Here is a 7,455-nt window from a genome sequence, read left to right as displayed (position 1 = left end):
ACACTCTCACACACTCTCACACACTCTCACACACACACACTCTCTCACACTCTCTCACTCACACACACTCACACACTCTCACAAACACTCTCACACACACACTCTCACACACTCACACACACACTCACTCTCACACACACTCTTTCCTCTCACACCTCACACACACTCTCACTCACACACACACTCTCTCATACACACACTCTCACACTCACACACTCACAAACTCACACACTCTCACATTCTCACACACTCTCACACACACTCACACACACTCTCACACACACTCACACACACTCTCACACACACACTCTCACACACACTCTCACACACACTCTTTCCTCTCACACACTCACACACACTCTCGCTCACACACACTCTCTCATACACACACTCACACACACTCTCACACACACTCTCTCACACACACTCACACACACTCTCACACTCTTTCCTCTCACACACTCACACACACTCTCGCTCACACACACTCTCGCTCACACACACTCATACACACTCTCACACACTCTCACACACACTCTCTCACACACTCTCTCACACACACTCTCACACACACACACTAACTCTCACACACACACTCACACACACACACACTCTCTCACACACACTCTCACACACTCTCACACATGCACTCTCACTCTCACACACACACTCTCACACACATACACTCTCACACATACACTCTCACACTCACACACACACACACACTCACACACTCTCTCTTACACTCTCACACACACTCTCACACTCTCTCACACACACTCTCTCACACACTCACACACACTCACACACACTCTCTCTCACACACACACATTCTCTCTGATTTCAGTGCTTAGCAGTACACCACATACATGCTATTTATTTACATAGCTTGTTCCTTATTTTCAGTTATTTTTGTCCTCTCTAAAGTGGAAAGCATTAAGGAAAGCAAACTTCCTAGTTCTTTTTCTTTTTCTTTTTTTTTTTTTGAGACGGAGTTTCATTCTTGTTGCCCAGGCTGGAGTGCAATGACGTGATCTTGGTTCACTGCAACCTCCACCTCCTGGGTTCAAGCAATTCTTCTGCTTCAGCCTCCCAAGTAGCTAGGATTACAGGCGCCTGCCACCACGCTTAGGTAATTTTTTGTATTTTTAGTGGAGACGGCGTTTTACCATGCTGGCCAGTCTGGTCTCAAACTCCTGACATCAGGCAGTTCGCCCGCCTCAGCCTCAGCCTCAGCCTCAGCCTCCCAAAGTGCTGGGATTACAGGCTTGAGCCACCGGGCCAGCCTGGAGTCTTTATTCTTATACTAGCATCCTGCCTCACTGTTTTCCAAATATTTACTATTATTTCCTACTAATATATTTGCAAATGTGTAGTTTAACCATTGGTTATTTAATAACAAAATTATGGACTTGCAAAATCTAGTAGTTATTAGAGAAGTCAGTCACAAAAGATCACATATTGTATGATTCCATTTATATAAAATGTCCAAAACAGGAAAGTCCTTAGTGACAGAAGTAGATCAGTAATTACCAGGAGCTAGGAGGAAGGAATAGAAATGGGTACAGGATTTCTTTTGGGAGTGATGAAATTGATTGTGATGATGGCTGTGAAACTCTCTGAATATACTAAAAATAGTTGAATTGTATACTTTCAATAGGTGAATCGCTATAGTATGTGATTTTTACCTCAACAAAGCTATTTAAAAATCTAGTGCTCACTTCTTACTGGATTTTGAAAGAGAATTACAAATTTTGGCCAGGTACAGTGGCTCACACCTGTAATCCCAGCATTTTGGGAGGTGGAGGCAGGTGGATCACTCAAGCTCAGGAGTTCAAGACTAGCTTAGACAATGCGGTGAAACCCCATCTCTACAAAAAACACAAAAATTAACCAGGCAGGGTGGCGCACACCTGTAGACCCAGCTACTCAGAGGCTGAGGTGGGAAGATGGCTTGAGCCTGGAAAGTTGAGGCTGCAGTGAGCTGAGATTGCACCACTACCCTCCAGCCTGGTCAACAGAACGAAAGACACTGTCTCAAAGTAAAAATAAAAAATTCACTTCCCCATTTGCCAACATTTCTCTAAAGCAGGTGAGTAGTCTTCAGCTGGGCCCTCTCCCTAACTTAGTTCTCCCTACTTGGGTCCATTTCCCTGCTCTCTGCACCGCCATCAAGAGTTCAATCTGCCCAGAGCTCAACCCTGCAAGTCAGGATTTTCCTCCCTGCACCACCAGACTCTGTGCCTTTGCCAAGATGGTCCCTTCCATTGAACCTGTGTGTTCAGGGCCCTGATTGCATGTCACCTCTTCAAGGGCCTTTTACTTTCCACTTCACTGGGAGTGGTCTGCCATCCAGGGTACAAGAAGTGACATTTCGACCAAATGTTTTGATACCACATAGCAAGGCGTCATCAGTGTTCTAGTCTGGATTCTTTGAGTCTGCATCACCCACCAGTGACCCTTGTCACTAAGTTAATGCCACATTTAATTTTCCTTATTCCAGCATCAAAGTCTGTATTTTATTTTGTTTGTTTGCTTTTGCTTTCTTCTGCCCATTATTTGATCCTTCCTTTCTTCTTTTTCCCATCTCCTCACTTCCATTCCCCCCTCAAGCCCTTCCCTTGGTACCTGGCTAATTCTTGCTAAATATTCAGGACTCTGGAAAAATGTCATCTCTTCCAGGAAGGTTTCTCTGGCACCTCCCCTCACCCTTAGGATGGTGGCTGAACTGAAGTAATGGCAAGGGAAATGTAGAGAAAGAAACAAATTGGAAAAATATTAAGGAGGAAGATTTGGCAGAACTTGCTAATGTGAAATAAAGCCTAAAGATCAAACAAAATCAGTAGTTAATTTGAGATAACAATTTAGAATCATTTCATGTTTTTTCAAGCTTTGTGTCATCTACAATTTTTTTTTGTTTTTTTGGAGACAGATTCTTGCTGCGTCATCCAGGCTGGAGTGCAGTGCAGTGGTGTGATCTTGGCTCACTGCAACCTCTGCCTCCCGGGTTCCAGTAATTCTGCTGCCTCAGCCTCCCGAGTAGCTGAGACTACAGGCGCGTGCCACCACGCCTGGCTAATTTTTGTATTTTTAGTAGAGACGGGGTTTCACCATATTGGCCAGGCTGGTCTCGAGCTCCTGACCTCGTGATCTGCCCACCACGGCCTCCCAAAGTGCTGGGATTACAGGCGTGAGCCACCGCACCTGGCTGTCATCTACAATTTTAATAAGAAAGATAGATCCTCCTGCCAAGCATGTCTTCCTTAAACATCGGTTATAATTTTGCTTTATTGATGGAGGGCCCTTCATGAGTCTCTCTCAGCCTAAACTCTGTCTTGCTTTAAAAGCCTTCCTAGTTGGTCCATCCCTTCCCATCAGCTCCACCCAGCTGTGGTCAGGCTGGCTGCTCCATCCTGCAGGATAAAGTCTTGCTCACTCCTGCTTGTAATGCTTTTGCCATCACCTCACCTGCAGCAGTGCGTTCCCTATGCACATCTCAGGGACCATTTAAGGCTCAACTTCAAGGTTATTCCTCATGAAAGGCTGCTTGCCTGGTCCACGCCTTCCTGTGCCCTCTGAACTTCTGAAGCATTCAATTTAGCACTTAATTATATATGCTCATTTTACATAATCTACTGTTGCTTTCATGTGTGTTAGTCACATTTCCCTCAACTAGATTATAAATTTGTTGAGTGCAGGAACCATAATTTATACTTCTTTTTTTTTTTTTTTTGAGACGGAGTTTCGCTCTTGTTGCCCAGGCTGGAGTGCAATGGCGTGATCTCGGCTCACCACAACCTCCGCCTCACGGGTTTGAGCGATTCTCCTGCCTCAGCCTCCAGAGTAGCTAGGATTACAGGCATGTGCCACCACGCCTGGCTAATTTTGTATTTTTAGTAGAGACGGGGTTTCTCCATGTTGGTCAGGATGGTCACAAACTCCCAACCTCAGGTGATCTGCCCACCTCAGCCTCCCAAAGTGCTGGGATTACAGGCATGAGCCACCTTGCCTGGCCAATTTATACTTCTTTAAGATCATACGTTCTGGAATCAGACTATGCTCAAATTCTGGCTCTCCTACTTGCTAACTATATGGCACTGGGCAAATGGTTTAACTTCTCTATGTCTTAGTTCCTTATTTATTTATTTATTTATTTATTTCTCTCTCTCTCTCTCTCTCTCTCTCTCTCTCTCTCTTTGTTTCTTTCTTTTTTAAGACAGATTCTTGCTCTGTTGCCCAGGTTGGAGTGCAGTGGCGCAATCTCGGCTCACTGCAAGCTCCGCCTCCTGGGTTCACGCCATTCCCCTGCCTCAGCCTCCCAAGTAGCTGGGACTACAGGCACCCACCACCACGCCCGGCTAATTTTTTGTATTTTTAGTAGAGACAGGGTTTCACCATGTTAGCCAGGATGGTCTCGATCTCCTGACCTCGTGATCCGGCTGTCTCGGCCTCCCAAAGAGCTGGGATTACAGGCGTGAGCCACCACGCCCAGTCAACAATAATAATTTTTAAATGTTTATTAGGACAATTTTACTTCCCAATTTTTGAGGAGCATCTCACCATTGCCCCCATGTCTTCACCTGCCTCCTGGAGCCCAGGTGAGGAATCAAGAGGATTGTCTCTCTCACTTCATAAAGACACCAGGAATGAGCATTAGAAAGCAAAATATGAGGCAGAAGGATGACTTGAGGCCAGGAGTTTGAGGTCAGCCTGGGCAATGTAGTGAAACCCCATCTCTACAAAAAATAAAAATAAAAATAATTAACCAAGTATAGTGGCCCACGCCTGCAATCCTAGATACTCTGGAGGCTGAGACTGGAGGATCAGTCCTCCTATCTGCAATCCTAGATACTCAGGAGTCTGAGGTTACAGTGAGCTATGACTGCATCACTGCACTCCAGCCTGAGTGACAGAGCAAAACCCTGTCTCAAAACAACCAAAAATCCTCTTTTATGTAGTTTTCTGTTTTTGAATGCACGTACCTCAAAAAAACAAACATAAATTACTGTACTGGCCTATTGGTAGTTGAGGCAACAAGATGTCTAGCAGAGTACAAGACAAAAATAAAGGAGAGAAGAAGGTAATTAAAGACCCAAGGCCATACTCTAGATGCACACTATTATTATATTTTACATTCTACCAATCACCACGCTTGCCCCTCCCCCTACTCTACAAACTAACCGTCATCAACCAGCTTATCTGGAAGAGCTAAAGCTTTGAGTCCCATGTGGTCCCTGGACTGCATCCTGGCAAAATCCTTATTGCTCAAGTTTCTATGGAGAAAACAAATTATTGTTGTCAGGGAGGAATATGAGACTGCAGAAGCTGACACTACCTGCATGGCCATGGGAGGTATGTGGGATCTACACCAACATAAAAGATTGTAGAGTCCAGGCACGTTGGCTCACACCTGTAATCCTAGCACTCTAGGAGGCCAAAGTGGGCGAATCACCTGAGGTCAGAAGTTCAAGACCAGCTTGGCCAGCATGGTGAAACCCCATGTCTATTAAAATACAAAAAATTAGCCGGGCATGATAGTGGGTGCCTGTAATCCCAGCTACTCAGGAGGCTGAGACGGGAGAATCGCTTGAACCCAGGTGACGGTGGTTGCAGTGAGCCGAGATCGCACCACCGCACTCCAGCCTGGGCGGCTGAATAAGACTCCATCTCAAAAAAAAAAAAAGTTGTAGAATGTGAATTGTTCTGAAAAGAAATTCTATGGGAATATTTCTCCCCTGTTACATTTAAATATTATATTTTCCAAATGAAAGACTAAAAAATAAGAGCTTTTTGGAAAATGGAATTGATTTATTGTCTTAGGATGTGAAGATACAAGACCTGGAGGCTAGAAGGCATTTGCGCAAATTGCAATCCTACCTGCTTTATGGGCCCTTTGTCCACAGCCTCTGAAAGTGAAGGACTAAGGACAAAGGGCCACAGTCATTAGACCAGGTGGGATGCGAGGTGAGATCACGGAGGCCAGGGGTGTCATGAGAAGAATGAGCTTACCTGGCTTCCAGCGTGGTTCCGCCACCACCTGGCTCTGCTTCTTTGGCCTGGTCGCTCCACTTTCTGGTCTAAGGTTCCTTGTCAGTAGGATGATCAGTGAGGGACAGGGATGCCATCTCTCAAGCTCTTTCCACACTGGCATTTCATGACTCTGTTGAGTCTAACAAAATCTATGCATTGTTCTGGGCTTTAGGTTACTATTTCCCTCAAAAATCACTCTTTCCCCCTCTTTTCCTTCTCTCCCCCGTGTATGCATACCCTGTCCCTCTCTCCCTCTGACTTTCAGCTCAGAATCTGAAAAATCTTCCCAAGTCTAAATACATTGGTTACAATAATGTGCTTCTTACATTTTTTAACCTGGAGGTCTCTGGTAGCCATTTGCTGAAAGCTTGAATTTAAATCTATAGTTGCAAAAAAACAAGGAGGATGATAACACTGAATGTATGGCCATGCAGAGTGATTTCAAGGCAGTTTCCCTAAACAAATTGAACAGTACTTCCGCACAAAGCTGATGAATATACTGCTTCTCTATTTCCTTTCAAATTGTTCCTTAGAATCAGGATCACTCTAAAGTCTCCATAATTGTTCTAAACCACACTGGGTGTTTCCATGCGGTCCTCTGCTGTCATTTCTTAGCAAGCAGTCAGCATAAAAAAGGACTGGGTCAGCTCTCTGTGTGTCACTGCTTGGCAGCACAGCTCCCCTGGGATGTGTCTCCTGGCACTTACCCAGCCTAGCTATCAACAATAAAAGCTTCTCTTTGTGCTTCCAGTAAGTCATAAATAAATCTCTTCAATCCCACCTGCTTTCCGAGAAGAGCTTTTTAACCATGTCCTTTACTTTGGGTTAAAAAAGACAGACAGGGTTGCCGCTTTAGGAGTATAGTTTTAAAATGTCCACTAAGCAATTGCTCCCTTTCATTGTTTCCGACTTCCAACATTTAGATGTGTAATTTGAGTTACAGTCCCTTTAGCTGCCAGGTTCTGAAACTGGACTGCTTTCCCACTTTATGCTAATCGCCTTTTGAAGCTGCCCAGCCCTAAGTAATCCTCCTGTATAGAAAGTGTTAGCTGAGCAAGGAAGGGTTGATACTTTGAGCAGCAGGGAAGGCATACCCTCCCCGGAACAGCATCCCTCAAGGGGTGGGGGCAGTGACCTGCCTGAACATGGCTTCAGGAACTCTAATAACTATCCCCAAAAGATGAGAGGGCCAGGATGTTGGCCCCTGGGGGAGTACCAGGCACAAGACCAGCACTAAAAGAAGAACAAGGCTAGTCGTGGTGGCTCATGCCTGTAATCTCAGCACTTTGGGAGACTGAGGTGGGCGGATCGCTTGAGCCCAGGAGTTCGAGACCAGCCTGGACAACATGGCAAAACCCTGTCTCTACTAAAAATACAAAAATTAGGCCAAGCGAGGTGGCTCACACCTGTAATCCCAGCACTTTG

Source organism: Macaca mulatta, chromosome 11 (genome assembly GCF_049350105.2).
Source record: "Macaca mulatta isolate MMU2019108-1 chromosome 11, T2T-MMU8v2.0, whole genome shotgun sequence".
NCBI lineage: Eukaryota > Metazoa > Chordata > Mammalia > Primates > Cercopithecidae > Macaca > Macaca mulatta.
Note: the sequence above shows the minus strand (reverse complement) of the source record.